Consider the following 25,660-nt stretch of genomic DNA (forward strand, 5'->3'; position numbering starts at 1 on the left):
GCTTCTTTCTGGGCTGACAGAAGATAAGGGACAGCTGAAGGTCTGCGGCCTATTAGGCAGTGGCAGTGATAGACTAAAGGGAGAGCCAAGCAAGCTCATTCTGGCTGGAATGTTAGAGGCCAAGAAACAATCTGGCACTGGATGAGTTAAAGTAATAAAAATCAGAAGCATTGTCAGGTATGCCAAAGAACCCAAGCAGAGGGAAAGATACAACAACATTTCTCAAAGTCTACTTAAGTAATCTCCTATTCTGTGGTAGAAGGAAGAGTTATTTGTAGTGGTTTTTCCACTAAGGGAATGGATAAATCCCATGCTAGATTTAAATCACCTGATATACAAATATCTATTTCTAACTTCTATCTTGCATTGTTGTGCATTCTGGAAAGATAGCAATATAGACACTTTTTTCCAGAGTACAAATTACTTATAAAGATGGCAGGTAGGGTAAACCATCTTGGGATCTATTTCCAGAGTGGTGTAAAATGAGCTGCTCTGAGGACTGAATCGTGGCTCATAGTTACATGAGAATAAGGTATGTGAATAGGTTCCATGCCTGCTTTCAGAAATAAAAGCAAAATGTTCTTCTGATTTGGCTTCCCCTTAGTTTCTTCAAACACAACACAACACACCCAGTTGTATAAACAAATTAATAAAACCCTAGGAAGTAACCAAGCTATTTCTCTTACAGCTGGAAAGAAATGTTGTTTCTTTGTTTTTAACTATATGGTACACAGTACCTGGGAGGCAGTTTGATATTGCAATGCCTGGAGGTGGGGGCGTGTAAGTTCCTGAATAACTAGAATCAATAATGAACAAGTCAGGCATGTTGTGGTCACTGCATGGGAGTAGTCTACACATATGCCACATCAACAGTTTCAGAGTCCACAACTGGAGTTGGCTATCAAGAAAATTGTTAAGAAGGTGTGCAGCTTCTTTTACAATGAGCTGTGGAGAGCCAGGCTCTAGGCACCAGCACTCCAAGCATGTGCTTGGGGCGGCACTTTCCAAGGGGTGGCACTCCGGCTACTTTTTTTGTTTTGTTTTTTGCTTGCGGCACAAAAAGTTGGGAGCCAGCCCTGAGCGGAGGTGAGCTGCGGCGGTGGGGGGCACGGGGAGGTCTGCAGGAAGTAACCCGGGGTGGGGGGTGCAAAGGAACCTCTCCCCTCCCCCCCAGCTCACCTCCGCTCCATTGCCACCTGCTCCCCCGAGTGCACCACCGCTCCGCTTCTCCCCGCTCCCTCCCAGGCTTGCCGCGCGAATCAGCTGTTTTACGGCAAGCCTGGGAGGGAGGGGGGAGAAGCTTGGAGCGGCAAAAAACTTGGAGCCGGCCCTGTGGAGAGCTTCCCTGATTACCACAAAGTCAGAAACCACTGAGCAGGCATTTTACTTTGTTAGCCCCAGACACAGATGCTGCCTATTGCCTGAAAGGCAGCATGTTGGTCAGAGCAACTACAATGATGACTCTGATAGGTGGTTCCCTTCTCACAATGCTACTAGTACTTAGTGGACATGGAAACAGTTTAGGCCTTACTTGGGTTGGTTAGTTTGGGCGGGGGGCAGGGAGCTGTTTTGTTTTGCGAGGGTGTACTACTTGGACTTTACTACATCCTCCTTGCATCCCATTACAGAGAGGTGATTGTTACATTTGTTTAACTTGTAAATGGCATTATTTGCAAAAGGTAGAATCTGAACAAGTATAAATGGCAAGCTGGAAAGACAAAAAGTGGAATATGGACATTTTTGGTTTTGAGAAGCTATTTTTTCATCTTGTACTTTGATCTCTGGTGTTTCCAACTTTTACATCCTCTCAGTTGTTGGTACTGAATTATGGCTGTTTCTTATCCTTCAGGTGCCTTGTAAGGAGTGCATGGTAATGGTGTTCTCATCAGTTATCTCCATCAATCTTAATTGAAGTGTGACCCTGCTCACAGAGGAAACAGGACCACGCTTGCTACAAAGTTTAGACAGAAGCACAGAGAGAGCGTGCACAAGTCAGTGATAGAATCAGGATGAGAACCTAGGGCCCAGATTTTCAGAAGCACCTAGTGATTGTGGTGGACATCTAGAAACTGAGGCAAACATGACACCTTAAAGAATGGAAACTGTCCAAGTAATGAGCATCTGCTCTTCGAAAATTAAAGCCTATTAGAGTATCACAAGTTTGGCATTAAATTACAAGGCTAGATGTGAAGGAGATGAAATAGCTTTCTAATCTAATTTGAATCTGTGACTGAAAAGGGCAAAGCAAAACTTTAAGAGCAGATAAGTTTTAAAGGGAATAGGAAAAATACATCGTCTTTACAACATATGTCAATGTGTCTGTTTGGGGCTGGCCATGATGAGTAAGCATTGTTGAGAGCTCCCATGTTGAAGTTTTTATGAAAAATATTAAGTATTTGTCTGTTTTACCTGCTGTAATTCTCCTATCAACCTAGCGCGTCTACACAGGAGCTAGCTTGGTTTAACTGTGTCGCTATGGAGTGTGGATTTTTACACCCCTAAGCACCGTTATTATACTGACCTAATTTCTTAGTGTAGACCAGGCCTTAGTCATAGAGTTTAAGGCTAGAAGGCACCACCCAATCATGGAGTCTGACCTGTATTGCACAGGCCCTCAGCGCCATCCAGCACCTTCACACTAACCCAACAACTGAAATTAGACCAAAGTATTACAACCTACAGGAGACTAGACACTTATATGCCACAAGCTGAGAATAGGAGGGACTGAGGTGCATCAATGCCTGAGATCTCTGCAATGGCAGGGAAATTATATACCCAGATAATCCTGGCACGTAACCCATACTCAAACTTTGCAAAAAAAAAAAAAAAAAGTGAAAAGCCCTCAAGGTCACTGCCAATCTGACCTGGGGGGAAATGTCTTTTCAACCCCACAATCATTTAGCTGTGAGTCTGTTAGCAAGGAACTGCCAGTCAAGCACCCGAGAGAGAGAATTCTCAGTACTTAGTTTTCAAGCAAACGTATTAGAATAATACTAGAATATTAGAATAATACTGTCTTTTTGAATAATAGATGTGTAGGCCTGGAAGGGACCTCATGAGCTTATCTAGTCCATCTCACTGAAGCAGGACCAAGCATGCCTAGACCATCCTTGACTAGTATAATGCCAGAGGCATTCTTACTGCTTTATTTGAAGAACAGACAGATCTTTGCCATGCGGTGGTGAATGAGACATCATAGGAGGAGTGATGACATTGGGCAACAGGTGAGGGAATATTACATTTGTACAGTTGAGGTTTCTTGTTCCACTAGGTATCCATTGTTAGCTGTTTCTTAAACAATTACTACATTTTAATTAAGCCAAATCAAGAATTTTTTTCTAACTATAGCCAACCAGACACTCTGAAAAGTGGTCTGAAAGTCAAGATGGATTCTTTCTAGGTCTGCATCTTCACCAATAATAAATACTCTGCAGTGAGACTATAACCATACTCTGCAAAACTAACAAAAATTAAGTTTAAGTAAAAACTCTCCTTGTCACCATGATAAGCAGACTGTACATAGACTGAAGATGTCATAGACATGTTTTTCTGACCATAAGTGCATTGGTGGAGGGATGGGGGAGACATTGTTTATATTAAAAGTTCATCTGAGTCCATGTTCATTATAAAACATAACAACAACCCAAAAATTCAACTTAATTGACATCTACTTAAGTCCCAAAGGAAAGAATTACCTCAACAGAGTTAAAATAGTCTTAAAAAGAACCGTAGGTTGTCATCTTAACTTTACACTGAAAGACATGTTGCTCCAAGAGCGGATGTCAGGTGCAACAACACAAAGAACAAATTGAACCTTTAGAATTTAAGGAGTGAAGTCAAGGGGATTGTGCCTTCAAGCTATGATAAACTACACAAAAAAGCAACACATTTAAAAAGCAAGCCTACAGCATCTAACAGTTCTGCAAAGCATATGTGGCAAAGGAAAGATCTGCTTCTACTAGTACTATAAAACTAAGTTACACTTCAGTGCTTTATAGAAGACAAGCAAATTGGGAAATAAGATATTTTTTCTACCAAAATCTTTGATGCTATCAAATTTAGCTATATTACTTTCATACTCTTTTTCTGAACATAGGCCTCTCAAAATGAGAGGTGACATCCATGAGTGTCATATTTCTGTCTGGTTTCAGAGTAGCAGGATGATGCATCTGATGCATCCGGATGAAGTGGGCTGTAGCCCATGAAAGCTTATGCTCAAGTAAATGTGTTAGTCTCAAGGTGCCACAAGTACTCATTTCTGCCTGTAGTGACAGTTAGGAGAGTTACAGTAAATCAGCATTCCTCCTGCATAGACTCTGAGCAATTTTTGGCACTCAAAACAAAAGCCCTGGTAACTCTGTTTTAGCCACTTAAGGCCCCGTTGTCTTTGCTTTTTAAACTGACTGCAGGGTGAACCTCCTGTGGTGTGGCAGGGATGGGTATAAAGTTGCAGGGGGAGATAATCCAAGGCATAAATGGCAGTTAGGCACCTAACTTATTGACATGCAATAAGAATAAGATACCTAACTGCCATTTCTGCCTTTTCACTCATTAGCTTTTATTCTCTGTATTCATGCACTTAAAAGCAATGTTTCAAAATTAATTTCACAATTTAAAACCACTGCACTGTGTCTTGGAAGAAACAGGCTTCTCTCTTCCTACACATCTCATATTCATCGCTTTGGCTGCACAGCATCCACTATGTGCTAAACTCTAATAAAACTTTCCACTAATCGCACGGGGCTAAATCCTGCATCAGACAGTGACATTTAAGTGAGAGTTTTACCTGTGTAAGGACTTCAAAATTGGGTCCATTGTAATCAAAGGTGTGTGACCTAATACAACTTAGATTTACCAGGGAAAATAATGTACATAAAGAACAAAACTTTTTGGGGGGTCTAAAATAACAAGATGGAGGAACTATTGGACTGTGGGGAGGCTGCTGTGGCACCAGCACTGAAGGCAAGGAGCTTGTTTCTTTTCCTCTATTCTCCATGATCTCTCCCAACCCCAGAAATGCCCAGCTCGTGTGGACTGGCTGAGAATGGAGGAGGTGAGTGAGCGCAGCTGGCTGCCTCAGGGTCTGGCAGGCATGTGAGAAGGATAGAGTGGGGGAAAAGAGAACAGGCTTCAAGGCTGAGGAAAATAAAATGGGAGGGAGACGGACTAAAAAGGGAAACAGGTGAAGAGACAGAATGGAGGTGGGAAGGGGGGCAGAGGAAGAGGGCTCCCCTTGAGTCCAAGCCCCATTTTGTTCTTGTGCAGTCTTGTGGGTCATTCCAGGGTCAATTAGGATCAGGTTTTCCACATCTGGATAATCTACATTCACAAAAGGCATGATCATCCCCTTGAGACATTCCCTATACTTTAGAATTATATTTATGGTTGTCGATATAGCCAATAGTCTTTCTAGCATACATGGAGGTAGGGGCCTAAGCTCGCTTACTTTGAATAATGTGCGGCTTGATGGTAAAGCCATTGCTCTGAATTATGTTACTGCTTTCTTCCCAAAAGAGGTTGGCTGAGTGGGCAGACCCTTCTTTTCTAATGTTTGTGTAGAGCATGTGTGTGCTTATGGCTAATCAGATTAAAAACCAGGAGTTGGGCTCCACCTCTTTGCTGACAATGCAATCCAGTACTAGGACATCACTATACTATAAAGGTACTGTACTTTGGGTAAGAATTTATCTAGTAATAATTATATTAAAAAGGGGTGTGGGAGGGCAGTGACTAGGGTCCTTCAAACATTTACTACGGCACCTAGTGTCCTCTAGGACAGGTGAGCTCACTGTTTTCAATAAAACTACTCACAATAGTGAGCATTTCAGTCCAGAGTATGTGTTTTTATGGTCATGCCCTTATCTTAGTACATGTCCCTGCCCTTAAGAACTTTTACTTGAAGGCTCCAATCCAACAAACAGATCGGGATAGAGGATACCTGGAGAGAACCCCATTGACGTCAGTGTGGCTGTTTGTAAGTGCAAGCATCTGCGCCATGTGCATGCTGGTGCTGGATAACTTGAAGTTAGAAGAGAAATTCTTGGAAGGAATGAGAGTTAATAGGTGATTTGAGAGAGGATTTCATTTTCCGTTGGAGTGTCATATCTACCAGTTTCTGTTGGTTTACAGGAAAGAATGTAAAATCCCGTGGCACTTTGTGAAAAAAGGAGCAGCACACTCATCCCTTTCCCTGTAAATGCAGACGTTTATATACAGATCTGCATGAAAGTGATTACTGAGCACAAAATGGCTGCCTTCTCTACTAACACTGCCCTACTTGAATCTAACACCCAACTCATTAAGTTGTTTAGGTGTTTGAGATACTTCAGGCATGAAGTGTGCTGTACAGAACCACATACTAATAAAATCTGGTAACAGGAAAAAAGCCTGACCTAGCAAGTGTTAATGACACATTGGATGTAGGATTTGGCTTATTTTAAAATGAAGAAAAGGGCACAATTCAACATCTTAAACCACATATTGTATTTTTCACATGATAGTTTATGATACTTGAGCATTACAGACATGGCCTACGGATGTTCAGAGGCTTTATTTGGACACGTTCCCCTTTTTTATAATACTTCTCCCCTCTTTTCTTTTGATCATGTAGTTCCTTTTGCATTATTTTTAAGTCAAATGTATACTATATTACATGTGTTCACTTGTCTGATATGGGAACTTCAGATGTTTCATTAGGAACACCTCTTCTTTGTCAATATTAAGATATCAATCTTTTGTTTTTCTCCTCCTGAAAGCTGGAAGCATTTTACTTGATGGGAAGAAGTTGGTGGGGTGATGTACCAATTTCTCCCTCATGATGGCACCATTGAGCAGTTTTCACCATAGGAACGGTGATGCAGAAGGAAAACAGATGTTAAGAAAGCAGCAACCAGACTGGAAAAGCAGGAGGGGGGTGGGAGATAGCTACCAAACTGCTAGAAATAGTGAGCCTAGTATGATGCAGTACGCCATCAGCATTTCCACAGCCATAAATTCCAACTCCTAAAGCCAATTGTTTTTATTGATTTCTCAAAATTTGCCAGTCCCTGCAGGGATCAGACTGGAAATATGGAGGCACTAGCATGAAAAGATTCAGCTATGAGTGTTTCAGAGCTACTGTGCATAAGCATCTCTGTGCCTAGAGCCATCTAACACCATCTTGAGGATTTAACATGTTTTCAAGCAGCCTGTTTGATTTTCACTTTTAAATTGGCTTTATTGCATCTGAGCTCTGTGCACAAAGACAAATAGGCAATAGGCTAAATTTACAAGATTTCTATATTATTCCCTAAACCTGAGTCTAGTGACTATAAGTCAGGCAGTTAATGATAATAAAACTACCAAAACATTACAATAAAATCCTCCCATTATTAGTTCAGTCCATGTGATTTGTTGTACGGTTCCTAGGTTTTTAATCGCTGTACTGGAAGATGGAGAAAGGAGAAAACAAAACAGGGTAGGAGGTAGTATGTGACAGCTGAAGAGGGAGGGTCCAATTCTTGCTTGGACATAGCTTTTAGCTCCGTGTTATATAATAGTATTCTGAATCCCCCACTCCCATATCCCCACCACCCCCGTCCCTCACACACATTCTAAAGGATTTATAAATGAAGTGTCATTGTAAAATCAGTTGAAGAGCATACCCTCTTAGGAACTGCCTCATTATCTGTCTACCGAAGTTGCCAATATTCTCCTTTGGAAAGAAAGATATGTTTTTTTAACTTGGTATTTTAGTACTGCAGATTTATCAACATGCAGTTTAAACAACCCAGCAAATTATAAAGAATTTTATAACTATGACACTAGTAAATACATTATCCTCAGCAAAAATCCTCAGTGTGGTACAATGCCTTGTACTAAGAAGGAAGATGACGGCTGTAGTTTTGTCATCCGAGAAAGACTGTTCTTTTACTCTGTACTAAGAGAGCCTTCTGAAAGTGAGAAAAGTGAGGTTAGTTATTGTCAATTTTCTCATAAATTGTCATTAGGGGCTATAGCCATTCACTATGAAATTGGGTATCTTCACACTCCAACACATCCAGTGTGATGCAACTTACTGATGAGTTCCAGCAGGAGACTTCAGCTTTGACTTTTCTGCAAAAAAAGGTGTTTTTTAATATGTTAAAATCTTAACATAGACCAAGGCAGATGAAGTTTTAATGTGTTAGCTGGTCGATTTTAAACCCTGTGCTCATCCTTGGATTTTATCTCGAACAGTTCGTATGTTTGAACTACAACTGCCGCATCTACACTACAATTTTAACACACGAGCTAGCCTTTTTCTAATATAGAAATGGTCTTTGTGGGCAGTAGAAACATTGAGAATGGCAACATAAAGGTGAGAACTGGGGAGATATCTAGATACCTATTAAAAGAGACGAGAAGAGAAAAAAAATGCATTTATAGAATTACCCAAAATCTGTTACCTAAGTGAAGCTCCTTGAGAAATTCTGTAAGAATGTGAAATGAGTGAGGAAGGTGCCAATTTCTGTTCAAAGGCTGCAGTCACACAAGGGCAGCTATGTTTTATGTTATTTTCACACAGGTTTTTAAATTTGCCAACCAAAATGCTGGCACAGAGACAGAACTCCAGCTCCCAGATTTTCCTGCCTCATTTGTAACAGCACCAACTAATTAAACACAAACTGCACTTTGGAGCAAAACAAAATTGATTTGTTGCTTCCCACTGCCAGAAAAAAAGTTTGGCTAGAAGAGAGGCTGCTCAAGGGGCTTGTATTTGTTTTCTGAACTTCCTTCCCTTCTCGCTGGTGGCTGGTGTGTCAGTAACTCTCCTCCTTTTTCCATTGGATTCTGCATTTGCAGCTCATGGCCTGGCTTTGTGACAATTCAAGCACTTCCTTTTCCCCACACCCCCTGATCAGCCAATCAGGTGTACAGAACTAGCATCTGTCAGCTGCCTTAGAATCCAGTTTTACACATGCAGTGCCCCTGTTTATATTCAGGACCTTGTACTTAAGCAACTCATCATGCTTGCACCATAGTTCAGTGAAGGAAACCAATAGTGTTAAATCTCAGTGTTAAATCGGCTTAAATAATAATGGTGCTAGAGTGAATGCAGAATGGCTTGAAAATTAATAGGGTTAGCAAGTTTTGGAGCACAACATGCTGGTGGATAGATTATACTAAATGATTTATTTGTAAGAACAGGAGCCAAGTGATTTCCACTCCTACGAACAATGACTTCAATTATTTCTGTTTCCCAGCATGGAATGTTTAGTAACTTCCAGCCATGGCATGTATCTTCTTCTCCTCTATATATTTGTGGTTTGCATTTTCTGTTACTAGTTATTTTATGAACCAGTATAGCTGAGGCTGCAGCTGCTAAACCTTTTGTGTGCAACTTCCTTCTAGCCCCTGCCCCCCCAAGAATTCCGCTAGTCAATCACCACTTTGGCAAGTTTTTGGAATATTTCTGTTCTATAGAAATTCATTTCCCCAATGGCCACAGTCAGACTATTTATAATGGTTGTGAGTACTGGGATAATAAATCAGTATCAATCCCACATGCTGTAGTTTAGCAGAGGATTGGTTGCATTTTATCATTAGTATTTCCATTAATGCTGCATGATTTTTAAAGTGTCCTGCTCAATTGCATACATTTAAAAAATCTATTTATATTTGCTGGAGTGATATTCTTTAGCAAAACTTTTTAAGGTTCAGATAAATAATCTTCCTTCTGGTCTCAAAAGGTTTCCAGCTTCTGCAGGATTTTAACTGTGGACATCAGCAGGTCTGACTATCTATATTGCAATTAGCAGGCCTTCCTAGTGGTTAGGAAGGTAGCAGTGCAGCTGTAGATTCTTCTGATCTGCTGAACCCTAGTAGGGTTGCTGGGTGTCCGGTTTTCGACCGGAACGCAAGGTTGAAAAGGAACACTGGCGGCTCTGGTGTGCACCACTGACAGGGCCATTAAAAGTCCGGTCGGCGGCACAGTGAGGCTAAGGCAGGCTCCCTGCCTGCTGTGGCTCCGCATGGCTCCTGGAAGCAGTGGCATATCTCCCCTACGACTCCTACACATAGGGGCAGCCAGGGGGCTCTGCACACTGTGCCCACCCCAAGCGCCGGCGCCGCAACTCCCATTGGCTGAGAACCACGGCCAGTGGGAGCTGCGGCGGTGGTGCTTGCGGATGGGGCAGTGCGCAGAGCCACCTGGCCGCACCTCCACATAGGAGCCGGAGAGGGGGACATGCCGCTGCTTTCGGGAGCCGCCTGAGGTAAGTGCTGCCCCTGTGCCCCTGACACCCTACCAGGCCCCAACCCCCTGCCCCGCCCTGATCCTCCTCCTGACCTCTGAACCCCTCAGTCTCAACCTGGAGCACCCTCCTGCACCCTGAACCCCTCATCCCCAGCCCCCCACCCCAGAGTCTGCATCCCCAGCCCAGAGGTTTGAATAAGATTCCGTAGTTTGAGGAGGATTATCTGAATGTTCTGCAGTGTGCACAGCACTAGCATTTGTGCCATGTTACTGAGAAGAACCTAGTGTGACGTCTGAGTCTCCCATACGATATTTTGTTAACATGAATTATAAACGGAAGCTTTTTCCCCTTCTTTCACACAGATGGTACTTGTTAAACTTTTTTTCTTTTACCAGATCAAAGTAACTAAGAAGCAAGTAGAAAAAAATGTACAAAGAGGCATGTTTTCAATGCAGTTGTTAATGCAGGTTGAAGGGGTAGGGAAATATTAGGATAAGGCATTTAGCAGACTGAATGATAGCTGTTTCTGCCAGTACTGCATTGTGAGCATATCAATCCTAAGGTTAATGTTTAATTGGGTAACCTATTTATTTTACTTTATATATTCTGGCAAGTTGTACCAGAATATATAAACCCTCTCACAGTCAAGGACCTACAGGCTAGGAACAGGTAGCTTTACCATTTGTTTTAGTAATATGATATTATTTTATCATATTCAAGGCTATATCAACAGGCATAAGGCCCTTAAAGACTGCAAGCAGCTGAATGAAGATCATTTACAAAATCAATTTTAAAGACAGAAACAAGTTTCAAAGTCCTTCAAGAAATGTAGATAAGCAGCAGATCCTTATATGGTGCCTTTACCCAAACATTTGACCTATTGATTAAACAATATATACATTACAAATGCCATCTTTGGGGTAAAAGGAAACAGGTCTAACTCATATGTATCTCTTTAGTCAGTATCTATTTAGACGGCTGTTTGGCGGCACTTAGGATTTTCTGGGAGGGAGGGAGGAGGAGGACTGGAGACGCGGCGCTTTCCTGCTCCTCCCCCTCTCTCCCAGTGTTTCCCTGCCACCAAACAGCTGTTTGGCAGCACTTAGGACTTTCTGGGAGGGAGAGGGAGGAGTGGAGACACAGCGCTTCTCTGCTCCTCCCTCTCCCTCCCAGAAAGTTCTAAGCGCCGCCAAACAGCTGTTTGGCAGTGGGGGAAGCGCTGGGAGGGTGGGGGAGGAGGCGGAGAAGCGGAACTTGTGCAATGCTCCCTTGTAAAGTCGCTGCTCTTCCACAGACTCTTACAAGCAGGCAGCCAAACGACGTTAAAAGGGAGCATTGCACAACTTTAAAAGAGCATGTTCCCTAATTGAGCAGGGACGTAACATTGAAACAATGTTAAGCGGAACGACGTTAAATAAGGAGATACTGTACCTGATTTACAGGAGTTTAAGAGAGTCACAACTGTGTTTTTCCATGTCAGCTAGATAGAGAAAATATTTACAAAAGCTTTTAAGAGTAAACCCCAGGAACTGTGCCTAGTAGTCTGGTTTTGGTGAACTTTGGAGGAGAAAAATCCAGCCACTTTGCTTTACCATTTGTTTTTATGATGGCCTTTTCGTTGGCATTTCTGTATTATTGCTTTGGTAACAACATACTTAGCCTTTTGCAAGATGTAAAAGACAACATGTTTTTTATAATGTTAACAGGTACAAAATTATTTGAGAGCAAGCGTGACCCTATTAAGTCAATTGGGTTTTGCCACCTACTTCATCTGGTTCACAATTTGACCCTTTACACCCTGTAACTTCCCCATTACTCTACCAAAAAACCACAGTCATACAATGCCCTTACCGATTACCTAAATGTTGGGGCATGACAGCTCTCTGGCATCTCTCACAAGCAATTTAATTAGGGGCTGGTATTCACATGAAAACATTTCAGCTCCATTCATTGTGTTCTTTCCACAGGCAGGCCCTGGCCTGATAGATTGCAGCATACACTGGAGGGAGTTAAAGGTTATTTGCTAAGAAAATAACACTTTACTTTTGTTCATAACACTAGAAAAATTACTTACTCATACCTCCACCAGCACATCCCAAAGTTTGCAGGAACATACATAAAACTTATGATGGGTCTGAACTAACTTGAAAGTGTTAACAACAGTGCAGACAACATGAGGTTTGTGGGCAAATTGCTTCCTCCTGTGCAATGAGGCATCAGGGAGTACTGACCATCTAGTTCCACAATTATTGCTGTATTCTGCCCACAGAACCATATGGATTCCACTGGTTTCAAAGGGAGTCTCATGTACATGCAAGGGCAGAATTTGGCCCATCTAAAACACTATAGTATTGTACAATAATGGCCCCTGACACTATGACTTAAAATAGGGTTATTGAAGATTCAGTTGGGCAGTCCTTATCCAATTATATTTCCCAAGTAGAGTTAGCTCAGTGAGGAATTTTGCCTAAGTAAGGACTGCAGAATTTGGACTAGTAGTAACATTATTGAATGGAGAGTTTAAGTGCTTTATTTGCACATGCAGTTTCTTATTTTGTTGTTCTATATATGTGGGTTTTTTTCCCCCAGGTGCAGTACATGCATACTGGGTGCATCTTTCATATACTTGCTTTGTGTCGTGGGCCCCGGTGACTAAGCTACTTAGTGGCAGGCAGGTTACTACTCTTTTTAGGTTAAGGGTTGTGTGGAGAGTTTTTCTTTTGACTGCAATGGGACTCAGTGCTGAAGATCTTGATTCAATCCCCACTCATGACTGGTACCTGTATACATGCAATCATTGGTTGTCATACATACACTATGTTCTCACCTTTGAAAATTGACTCCCTAATGCTATTATGTTTGAAGTGTGGTGATTGATCATATTTATCCAGACATCCTTATTCATTTATTCCCTGGTTTCCATGTAGTTTGTCACATTGCCCAGGCTTAGTCACATGAATATTTTCCTCGTGTCAGATCAAAATACACCAGTGAGTCTCATGACCCTTCTGAAGGTTCATATAAACAGCCTCAGACATCTGTATTTCTCCTGATATACATTTAGTCCTCTTACTGGATCTTTATGTTGTTTGTCCAACAGTCAGACTCTCTGACTCTTACTTGATTAGGAGCAGAAGAGGAAGTGTGTTAGGTTTTCTATTTCATAGCTGAACCAACAGCAATGTGTCCCCTCCCCTCCCTAGCCCAGGCATACCCTTGACTTTCCGCAAATATAACAGACTAGGGGAAGCAGCAGCAATGTTAGGCACTCAGGTAACAATTGTACCAGTGCCAGTTTTATTATGTGTGTGTGTCACATGAGATAGGGTGAGTTGAAGTGCATTTGCTAAGCTACTTGCCTGTGTTTTGTCTGCTTGCTAATTTCAATTCAGAATGCTTGGAAATAGTCTTTTCTTGGCCTTGTCTTCTTTCTTTCCCTCTTCCAGTGATCAAGCAGCTTCAAAAGAATTTTATCTGATTATACATCAGCAGGTATTTGAAATGTATTCTTCTGTTGCTCTGGAAACATGAACTAAAGCAAGATCACTTTGAATGGTTTGACATAAAAGGTCCATACTTCAAGGGTTTTTCTTATAACATAGATAGAGCTTGAATTAATATATGAATGTGTTTTCAGGCAAATCTGTTTTTTAAAAATGTTTTTATCTATCAAGGAAGGAAACTAGTCACTGGGTAGTTCAAATCACGTAGAGTTTGCGACACTGCTGCTTTGTATAACAGAAAGGAAATAGGCATTTTAGTCAGCTAGAACGTGTGAGATTATTAGGTACTGCACAGAGACTGAGTTTGTCTGTGTAGCAACAGCTTTTCCAACCAATCAGCATGAAGTTAAAGTTGGAAGCATTTGTCTCACTTCCTTTTCCCCTTATAATCTGCCTATTTTTGTCCCCTCCTCCACTTCAACCTCAAGGAAATTAATTATGGTTAGAGGGTGTTTTGTGCTATAGAATTTAAGCACCATATAGAAAGCAGTGTCAACAATTCAAGCCAAACTTGTTTAGTCTTTCAGTTGTGGCCCATGATGTCTGCAAGGTGTAAGACTGTGTGTGACTTACCACGCCTGCCCTAAATTCCCATGCCCTGCAAGGGTCAGCAAAGTAATGTGCCTAGAATTTCATGCATGCATGTTTGTCAGAGGAGGTAGTGGATGAAGGTTTTGATGGCCCTCATTGGAGCTTCCCACTCTTCCTGATTTAACAAGGCTACAGTTAGGGGAGAGACAGCCTGACCCTCTATTGCAACCTGTTGAATCAGGAGATGTGGGAATTTATGTGCCACAAGAACAAACTCATGCCTCACACCATATGACAGTGGAGCATGAGCAGTGAACATACCACTAGCTTTAGTGGGGTGCCCCAACCACAGTGGCCCCTGCATCCGGAGGGTTAGTGCAATTGGCCCCTCACAGTTATCCTTGCATTGGAAGGAAGTGAGGCAATCTAGGAATTGAGAAATGCAAGTTCTAAATGTTTGTATTGGGAAGTTGTCTGTTCTTAGTGTCACGTGCCTTGTACTCAGGAATCACATAGACAGGCATATGCGCTCGAGAAGGCGACTAGAGGAACCCTGAGTCCCTTCACCCAACCACACTAGTTCTCAGACAGAGATAAAGTGACCCTTAGCTTCTAAAAAAATGTCAGTTGCTCTCAAAAATTCACCACATACACCCCTTCACTCCACCCCCACCTTAATTGTCAGAATCATTTGACAAGCAGCAGGTAGCAACTCTATTGATTCTTTGCTTCAGTAACAAAGTTCAACCTTGAGTAATAGCAGTTGACTTTTCAGAGAGGATCTCCATGTTATCTCTTGAAACAGACAAGTTGTTAAATAGATACCCCCCCTATGCTGCCCGTGTAACATGACCTGCTGTTTTTGGCAAGGGTTTCAGTTCAAGTTTGAGATCTCTTGCCCCACATATCCATTTGCATTTGTTTTAAAAAAAGTGATCTGTCCCAGAGATTAAAATGGCAGCGTGCTGCTCAGCCAGCCAGGCTTCAAAGTGGGTGAGAATAGCATGGTTGTGACTGAGCATAATGTGCTGCTCCTGATTTGTTTGTGAGAAGTGAACATTCCCCTTCTCTAAAGGGCATGTTAATTGAAGGTTATGAGCAATGTTTCTGGTGTTTAATTTTCTATTCAAATACGCTGTAGTAAGTCCTTGTGTTAATTTCCTTCAGTAATATGGGATGTTGCATCACTCTTTCAAAATTTCAATAGAAAGAGTAGCCTTTCTTTAAATGAGCAAATGAAATTAATCTTTCGTTGCTATCATCGTGGTAAAGGACAGGCACGTAGAATTTTTTTTACCTGGGCTTGCATGTGACATTTTTGCAAGGCTGCATTTATAGACACATTATTTCAAGCAAGGAAATAGGCTGACTTGCAGTAGTGACCTGTAATTTAGCATGATTGTTATTGAGAATACCATCTTGCATTTCCTTCATGTCAGAGTTCTCAATAATCAGCAAGGCCACTAGGTGAAGATGAACAGATATAACCACATGTGATATTACTGACATGCATGAAACCACACAGTACTAATGAAAAAGAAAATGGCCATTTTATATCCACAATGAACATTACATCCACAGATGTTATAAGCCAGACAAAATGCTATTAGTAACAAATGAACAATAATGTGAACTGAGTATCAGAGGCTGCAACATAACATAATATGCCAGGTTTAACTGTGTTACTTTAAGTGACGTGCACTCTCTAAAAGCAATTATTAATCTAGCATCAAGACTTTACATCATGGGGTCTAATATTTTGCTGGCATTTGACTGATGGGCTCAGTGATTGAAGATTAGATCTTTCAGTGTTTACAAACTGCAGTAGCATGATGTAAAGTCTTGATGCTAGCTCCACAATGAATCTCCTGCTCTGGCTGAAGCGTGTCTGGTTTTTTTCCAAAGGAAAACCAGTTCTGCCAAGGGACTCTTAAAGGAAGGTTGTTTTTAGCATTTTATTGTTTTGATGTTAGATTTTGAAAACTAGCACTAAAACCCCACCTGCATTGTTTAGATGATCCAGCAATAGCATTTATTCTCTTATATAGGGACCAGTCTCCTCCTCCCTGCGCCAACACAGTCCTGGGATGGGTAAAGCTTTTAACTCTTCTGGATGATCACAATCTGCTCCCTCTGTAGAAAAGTGTAGTATAATGGTGGTCAGACAGAAACAGTGATTGCTGCCAGAAAAAACATGTTGGTACAGAGATCTAGAGATCCACCTTGAAAACAGGTCAGAGTCTAATATCCATGAGACCTGGGAATCTGGAATATCTGCCTGCTCTCATACCCTCTGGGCAAGTGTCTCCCACTTCTCTATACTGGGGTTCCCATTCACCTTTCTCCATTAGAAACCTAGAACCATTCTTTGAAGAGGGGGGAATTTTTGTCCCTCCAGACAAACCTCTTCTTGTCAATGGGGGGGGGGTCTAGTTCCTGATTCCCCAGAAAGCCCTATTGTGACAGGGTGCTAAGCAGAAAACTGCTTAGCCAACCCTCTGTCACTCCAGCTCCAATTAAGGGAGGTGAATTGGCGCTGGGTAGACCACCTGGCCCTGATTGGGAAAGCTGGAACAGTGCTGCCTCATCAGGCTGGGGCTGGATAATAGCCCCAGGGGAAGAAAGCAAACAAGCAAGAGCTGCCCTCTCTTGCCTGCTGGTGGACTGTAAGAAGGGGACTATGTGTATGGTGGAAAGGTGGTGGGAGACTGCAAAGACCCTGTTACACCTGTCTCCCCCCCGCCCCATCCTCAATATGAATGTTAGCCACACTGCTGTTCCAAAAATCCTTGTCCCCTACTGATGGGCATCTTACTTCTCCACAAGGAAGTGGAGTTTCCAGCCAAAAAAAGGGGCCACCCCCCTCCAAATTCCTTTAAAAAAAATCAGACAATTTATACACCCTGTGCCTCGCTGAGGGTCAGCCAGCAAAACTGTTGCAGGTGTGTTTTAACTGGCTAGAGGATATACTGTTGTGGTTGATCTCCAGACTCCACTAGGTTGCTCCCCAGGCAACTATATCAGCCACACAGAAGCACACTAAAGCAGAATGTGTTAGTAGACCAAGTTTTGGAAAACATGGGAGGAGACCAGTCAGAGTCGTGACACTGGGCCAGTTCTCCAACATCCTCTTGTGACCCTCGCTACCCTGGGGAGCAGCGACAGAAGAAAGGAAGAACAGCTGCAGGAGGAGCCACACACGGATTGGCAACACTAATGCCCTTGGACAAATATGGAGGGCTAATTGCCAATATTTAACCGATTAGAGATGAGCAGCAGGAACAAAAATGCCAGTCGCAACAGACACTATTCAGGAGAGATCTCAGAGTAGGGAACATCAAGGAGAACTCTTGGGTGCTTGTAGGGACCACCATCTTGACCTAAAACGAGCAAGCAGCAGTGAAGTTGGAGCTTTAAAAGTAATTATATATTTTGATACCCTAGTCACATGAAACTTGGAATGACTGGAGCAGCTGGAACCTCATCATAAGAATATACATTAGTAATCTCTACATCAACTAAACAAACAGTAAGAGAGTGGAGGCTAGTAAATTGAAGCTTTATACATTGGTTCTCACCTATACTTCGGTAATCTTTTAACCCATCTGTTGTTGCTCTTAATTCCCCTTCTCTGCTTTAAATTTCAGAGGTCTTTTTAAAAAACCTCCCTTTCACTTTTCCTTCACTTAGTTTTTAGCTCTTCTGCCTCTTGTCTGTGTGCCAAGCACTGCCCTTAACTGCCACTGCAGATATCCCCTCCATTGTTTCATTGACAGAAAGGGGGTGCTTGGATCAGCTGCAGAAAGGGGGTGGTTTCACAAGTCAACCCAATGGAACTCTTCATTGTGTTTGTTAATGTCAGTCTAAGGTGGTAGTACACAATGCTGCTCCATACCCTTCGTTTAGATGAAAATGAGAGAATCCATAAGCAGCTGTTCTCATTACCCACTCTGCCCTAACATACCAATATAATATGAGTGCATCATTCACCCAATTTCATTCAACCTCATTCTAATAATCTTCATTAACAATTATTTGGACTTCCATTGAACTATGGTAGAGTAGATGTGTGGCAATTATGCAAAAAGGGCCATATTCTCAACCATACACACCCATATCATATATAATTTGAAAGCTATGTATGTTTGGATAAGGAATGATATGGAGCTATCAAGTGGTGACAGAAGCCTGTAGGCAAAATGAAATAATGGTACCCAAAAGAAGAAAATGTCAGTTTTTCGCCCTGTTCCAGAAAGACTGCAACATGACTATGACTACAGTTTTTATTAAGTTAATTTCAACACCTTAATGTGGTGTTTGCTAGTGAAAGCTACCAAACAATGACTAAAAAGATTTATTAATTTTGTATGGGCAAGATTTTCCTCCCAGAAATTATGAAGCTGTTTGGGGGGGGGGAGGCAAAAATGGCAAATATATTACAAAATGTTGATATGAAATGTTTCCAAATTGCATATTCTTATTGTAAAAGTAGCTCACAAGTGATAATAGTTTTCTATATTTTCGACTGAAATTTGTTGACCAGATCAGTCTCACACTGCACAAGTAGCAGTAGAGTGTGTATCACAGTTATACTGCATAGTGGATAGATATAAATGTTTGTGAATTTCAATGTAGCATCTGGTCTGCCTGGTAGAAGGTTTTAATTTGTAATTGCCTATGCATGCAGTAATAGCCTTTAAAATATTCTAGAAAGTAGTTTAATTCAGTGACACTTATGCACAGGTTAGTATTAGTGTTAGAGATGACAGTACACAGTTTCATATTATGAACAGGCAAAAGCTATGATAAAGAAGTGGCCTAGCAAGAAGTAGTGAAGACAAAGGACACAAACACGTCATTGCTTCTGCACTGAAGAGGGATGAAGAACATGTTACAGCTCTTTCCAACTATCAACATCAACAGGATGACAAATCCATTTGACCATGAGTCACATCCAGAGGTGCTTATGAACATCTCTGCTGGACTGCATGTAACAGACCTACAAGAGTCTCTACTGACAACAGCTGATGAACAAATGGAGAGGTTTGTGGGAGGGGCACTTTATTTGTGGACATGGCCAAGACGACAAAATTTAAATCTGGCAAGGCAGGGACAATCACAGCAACTATCAGTCCAGAAATTGTTTTCTGCAGACCCCTGTCCTTAGCAAGATTCAGAGGTGATGTTTCAGTGGCAACTGTTCTTATTCACCCAGGTAGGACCTGTAACTATGTCCCTCTTCCATGCTGATGGAACAATGGGAAGAACAGACAAAGCTGAATTAGGGCATCAGCTGAAAAACTCCATGAGCTAAGAGCACACAACAAAGAAAGCAGAGTATACATCAGAGATGCCACAGCTGTCTGTGAAGATAAGGATACCATTTCACTGAAGTCAGAGGCTGGCAGCTACCTGGCTGGCTGATTAGCCCTGCCCCCTGCACCTGGGAAAAGACCTACAGCTTAACTGGCTGATCCTCATAAAAGGAGGAGCAAGAAATGGAGGGGTTGGGGGGCTGCATTACCTACCAGAAGCTGGCGCAACTGCTTGGAGGAACTTCTCCAAGAAACAAATGGGTAGAAGAGAGACTGTGAGAAGCCCTATTATCACAAAGGTTCTGCGGTAAGAGCCAGGAACTTGTGGGTTGAGGAACTTATGGGTGTCAGGTTCAGACTTGTGGAAGTTTTGATCTTATTTTGTTGAGGGGACTTGAAATAAAAGAAAAAAAAACACAACAAACAACCATGCCGGAATTACCTTTCTTGGACACTGAGAAGGTTCCAGGCAGAATTCCCCCAGGAAGGGCCCTGGCTCAGCAAGAGCAAGCCTGAGCCCAACCAAATGAGGGTGCTATAAGACAGGCACCATTCCTTTACACGAGGGGTCTCAAACTTGTGGTCCATGGACCATCTGAGGCCCATGAACCTCCCCAATGTGGCCTGCGGGGCTCCAGCAGTTTTGGGGCTGGGTCTCTCACTTGGCCCCACCTGCTGCCCCCAGGTGCTCCCCCTGCCCAGGCAATTTTTTTTCAATGGCCCAGGGCCCTGGCAGTGCAGCAGAGCTGAGCTGTGTCTGCCTGCTTGCTCCACATGTCTGCCGGCTCCTCCCCGTGGCCCCGGGACGCGGCAGTGCTGTGCCTCTGCATGCTGTCCCTGCCCTGAGCCCTCTGTGGCCAATGAGAAGCTGCAGGGGCAGTGCCTTGGGGGCAGCAGCGTGCGGAGGTCCCCTGGCCCGCCCCACCTTGGAGCCCCAAGTAAATGCCACAAACCCCAACCCCCTCCCAGAGCCTGCACCCCCCATCCCTTCCCCACATACCCCCTCCTGCCCCAAAATTCCCTCTGAGCCTGCACCCCCTCCCCACACACCCTATCCCCCAAACTCCCTCCTGGAGCCTGCATCCCCTCCTGCTCCCTACACCCACCCCAGCCCCCAAACTCCCTCCAGAGCCTGCAATCCCACTCCTCCTCCTGCACCCCCATCTCCTGCCCCAGCCCAGAGCCTGCACCCCAAACCTAAACTCTGTCCCAGAACCTGCACCCCAGGCCCCATCCCCTACCCAAACTCTCTCCTAGAGCCTGCACCCCAATCCCCTACCTCAGACCTCCTCCCCCACCCAAACTCCCTCCCAGAGCCTTAGGCAGGTGAGGGGGTGGAGTTTTGGGGGTCGGGTTCTGGGCAGCATGAGTGACATTATTGGCCCACTGGGAGGATTTGAGGACTGGCAATGGCTCTAAGGTAAATTGAGTTTGAGACCCCTGTTTTACACTGTGATACAAATGATGGCTGGAGACAAATTCCACACATTTGATGAATTGGCTGCTGAGCACTTGAGGGAGGCCCTAAAAGGATTTGACAAAGCTAATTTGAAAAAGGCTAATGTAGTGCCCATCTTTAAAAAACGGGAGGAGGAGGATCTGGGGAACTACAGGCCAGTCAGCCTCACCTCATTCCCTGGAAAAATCATGGAGCAGGTTGCAATGGGATGAGACTCACCCCTGCAGCGCCTCCTGCTGGTCCAGTATGGGAATTAGCTTTTTTGACCCAGAGTGCCCTCTGCAGGCTGGTGCCTCACTACCGCTGGCCCCCATGTCCTTCCTGGACCCAGTGCCCCTTGTCCTTGGGCACTGCCCCCTGGCAGTACACCCGCTTTCAGGGTCTCCCCACCCACTATCCCCACCTCACCTCAGTCTTGGGCTACTGCCAGTCACCATCTAGCCCCCGCTCACTGGGGCAGATTGCAGTGTAAAAGCCACTCATCATAGGCAAGGAGGGTTTGGACCAGCTGCCTCTACCTACCCTGGGCTGCACCCTTGTACCTTTCTGGCCTTTGACAAGGCCACAGCCTGGGGCTTTTCCAGGCAGGAGCTCCCTTACCCTATTCCCCAGCCAGGGGCGGCTCTACAAATTTGGCCGCCCCAAGCAATCATGCCCGGGAGGCGCCCCTGAGCCGCGGGAGCAGCGGACCTGCCGCGGGCATGACTGCGGAGGGTCCGCTGGTCGGCGGCTCAGCTGGACCTCCCGCGGCTGCGGATGGTTCGCTGGTCCGGCGGCTCCGGTTGAGCTGCCGCAGTCATGCCTGCGGGAGGTCCAGCCGAGCCGCGGGACCAGCGAACCGTCCGCAGTCATGCCTGCGGCAGGTCCGGTCATCCCGGGGCTCCGGCGGACCTCCCGCAGGCATGACTGCGGCAGGTCCACCGGCCCAGCCTGCCGCCCCCCTGGGAAAGGGCCGCTCTAGGCGGGTGCTTGCCCCGCTGGGCTCTAGAGCCGCCCCTGTCCCCAGCCCTGCCCCACTCAGGTACCCTGTTCAGCTTCCCAGCAACCAGGCCCTTCTCCCTCTAGAGACAGACTGACTCAGCTCTTGGCCCACTGCCCTCTTATTAGGGCCAACTGAGCCTGCTTCCCCAATCAGCCTGGGAACTGCTTATTCCCAGCTACAGCCCTCTCCTGGGCTATTTTAAGCCCTTTAAGGCCTCAGCAGGTGACCACCCTGCTACACAGGTCCTCAAGGAATCAATTTTGAAGCACTTAGAGGAGAGGAAAGTGATCAGGAACAATCAGCATGGATTCACCAAGGGCAAGTCATGCCTAACTAACCTAATTGTCTTCTATGGTGAGATAACTGGGTTCTGTGGATGAGAGGAAAGCAGTGGACATGTTATTCTTTGACTTTAGCAAAGCTTTTGATGCTGGCAAGAATACTTTGGAGACTGTAAGTTAAAGAAGTATGGGCTCGATGAATGGACTGTAAGGTGGATAGAAGGCTGGCTAGATCATCAGGCTCAACGAGTAGCGATCAATGGTTCCATGTCCAGTTGGCAGCTGGTATTAAGCGGAGTGCCCCAAAGGGTCAGTCCTGGGGCCAGTTTTGTTCAGTGATCTGGAGGATGGTGTGGACTGCACGCTCAGTAAGTTTGTAGATGACACCAAACTGGGAGGAGTGGTAGATACACTGGAGGCAGGGGCGGCTCTAGACCCCAGCGCGCCAAGCAGGCGCTTGGGGCGGCCGTTTCCCGGGGGGGCGGCATTTGACTCCGGTTGAGCTCCCGCCGTCATGCCTGCGGCAGGTCCACCGGAGCCCGGGACAAGCGGACCTGCCGCAGGCATGACTGCGGCGGGTGCCGGCGTCCCGCTGCCCGGTTGAGCTCCCGCAGGCAACCGCGGCAGGTCCGCTGCCCGGCTCGTGGACCTGGCGCAAGCATGCCGGCCGGAGCTCAACCGGAGCCGCGGGAAGAGGGGACCCGCCGCGGGACCGGGGAAGGGCGGCGCAGCGCTCCGCGCTGCTTGGGGCAGCGTCATTTCTAGAGCCGCCCCTGACTGGAGGGTAGGGATAGGATACAGAGGGAACTAGACAAATTAGAGGATTGGGCCAAAAGAAATCTGATGAGGTTCAATAAGGACAAGTGCAGAGTCCTGCACTCCCATGCACTGCTACAGACTAGGGACCAAGTGGCTAGGCAGCAGTTCTGCAGAAAAGGACCTAGGGGTTACAGTGGACGAGAAGCTGGATATGAGTCAACAGTGTGCCCTTGTTGCCAAGAAGGCTAATGGCATTTTGGGCTGTATAAGTAGGAGCATTGCCAGCAGATCGAGGGACATGATCATTCTCCTCTATTCAGCATTGGTGAGGCCTCATCTGGAGTACTGTGTCCAGTTTTGGTCCCCACACTACAAGAAGGATGTGGAAAAATTGGAAAGAGTCCAAGAGGGCAACAAAAATTATTAGGGAGCTGGAACATGACTTATGAGGAGAGGCTGAGGGAACTGGGATTTAGTCTGCAGAAGAGATGAGAGGGGATTGGATAGCTGCTTTCAACTACCTGAAAGGGGGCTCCAAAGAGGATGGATCTAGACTGTTCTCAGTGATACCAGATGACAGAACAAGGAGTAATGGTCTCAAGTTGCAGTGGAGGAAGTTTAGCTGGATATTAGGAAAAAACTTTCACTAGGAGGGTGGTGAAGCACTGGAATGGGTTACCTAGGGAGGTGGTGGAATCTCCTTCCTTAGGTGTTTTTTTAAGGTCAGGCTTGACAAAGCCCTGGCTGGGATGATTTAGTTGGGGATCATGTCCTGCTTTGAGCGGGGGGTTGGACTAGATGACCTCCTGAGGTCCCTTCCAACCCTGATATTCTATGGTTCTATGATTCTATAATCAAAGTCTGTCATATACATACAGATAAGTGTAGCATAAAATCCCTCATGGGTATTTTTATAAATAAAATTCTTCTTTTAAGAACCTTATTGATTTTCAGTGTCCTAAAAACCAAGGGGTTTGGTCTGTGCTCACATTGTAAGCAATTGGTTAGTAAATTATTCTCAAGCCTCCTCAGGAAAGGAGGTGAAGGGGCTTGGGAGAATATTATTTGCGGGGGAATAGGGACTCCAAGTGACCCTTTTGCTGAAATTTTGTCTAAAATCAGTTGGTGGTGGTAGCAATACCATCCAAGGACAAGGAAAGGATTTGTGCCTTGGGGAAGATTTCTACCAGCTTAGGTTAAAAAAAGCTGAGGAGATCTTTCATGCAGGTCCCCACATCTGTACCCCAGAGTTCAGAGTGGGGAGGGAACCCTGACAAAGTCTTTGATAGATATGATAACAGTAACTGTCAAAACTTCAGAAAAACAGCACCAGGGAGATCTAAGGTTGGATGCAAGAAGTACAAGATGATTAGTGGATGCCCTGTGCCTCCATAGAAAATGTTTCTAAAAATGTCATCCAGCAAACAGTCACTTATAAAATTCCTCTGAATATATGGTTCAAAATGCACCTCATGTGTAGGTGCACACACAATACAAACACTTGTCCTTGATGGAGGCTTTTCCAGTGGTGAAGTAGTAAAGATGGTCACCAGCAGAGGTATTGAAGAAGAGCAAGGCTTGTACAGTACTCAAGAGAAAGTGGATACAAAGATGCTTCTGCACGCTCTATGTGCAAATATGATTTTTTGGGTCTCTTGGTGTCAAAGGAATCATAGTAATTAGGTCACCTGATACAGATGTTTTGGTCCTTGCTGTTCACTACTTTCCAAAAATTGAATGCATAGATAATGTGGATTGAAACAGGCACCATTACCAGCCCAACTGAGAAGGCTCACTTCATACCTGTGTGTGCAATTTGTGATGCACTTACTCCTGACCTCTGCAACATGCTTCTTGCTGCACATGCATTAACAAGACATCACTCTGTGTTATCCCTATTTGGTATTGGAGAAGAAAAATCTGCTTTTAATGTTGTCAAAACAAAGACAGTTTACTGCTTCAGAGATTTTGCCAAATTGGGAGAGAGTGACAGACAAGCTGCAATTTCTGCAGCAAGAAAGTTGGGAGCGGTACTGTATGACCAGAGCAAGAAAGAAAAGGAGATTGAGACACAATCTAGCCACCAAAATTACAAGTCACTGGCCAAACTCCCATCATGTGAGGACAGTTTTGAAGAGCATGTGAAAAGAGCATCCTGGCAAACAAAGGTTTGGATGTCTTTGCATATGGTCTTTGTAAACCATTGGATCACCATTGCAACATGGATGCAAAAATGTGGATGCTGAACTACTTCCTGTATTGTTCAAGGCCCTAATGGCATCTCAGCTTTTACAAAACCATAAATGTCCATGTACCAATAGGGGGTCACAGCACAATCAACTGTCTGCAGTCAGAACAATCTTCCCTGTGCAGAATTGTGCACATGCCAAGGCAATGAAGACTATGGCAACTGTGACAAGATGGCCAATGTAGTATGGTGGGTTCTGTGGTTTTCTTGGTGTGGGGCTAAGATGCCACTCCTTGCCCCTGCTCTTGAGGCACCAAGGGCCCCACTAGTGGCCCAGGAAGGTGGTAAAGGAGGGAAGCAGGGGAGGGGTCTGGGTTTGCTCCTTACTCTGAGCCCCAGCCCCTCTCAACCCCTGCAGGTTCTTA

At 44.4% G+C, this 25,660-nt stretch overlaps 1 long non-coding RNA gene across 1 annotated transcript in view; it reads right to left on the minus strand.

Annotated features, from left to right (window-relative positions):
* Nucleotides 1–13,578: 13,578 nt before the first annotated feature.
* Nucleotides 13,579–25,660, minus strand: part of LOC120368619 — a 68,487-nt gene continuing 56,405 nt past the window's right edge. The window contains exons 4-5 of the long non-coding RNA XR_005582695.1: nt 16,253–16,384; nt 13,579–13,674 (exon numbers count right to left, since the gene is read on the minus strand). This is a non-coding gene — a long non-coding RNA (uncharacterized LOC120368619). The remainder of the gene's footprint in view (nt 13,675–16,252; nt 16,385–25,660) is intronic.

This window comes from Mauremys reevesii, linkage group 7 (genome assembly GCF_016161935.1).
Source record: "Mauremys reevesii isolate NIE-2019 linkage group 7, ASM1616193v1, whole genome shotgun sequence".
NCBI lineage: Eukaryota > Metazoa > Chordata > Testudines > Geoemydidae > Mauremys > Mauremys reevesii.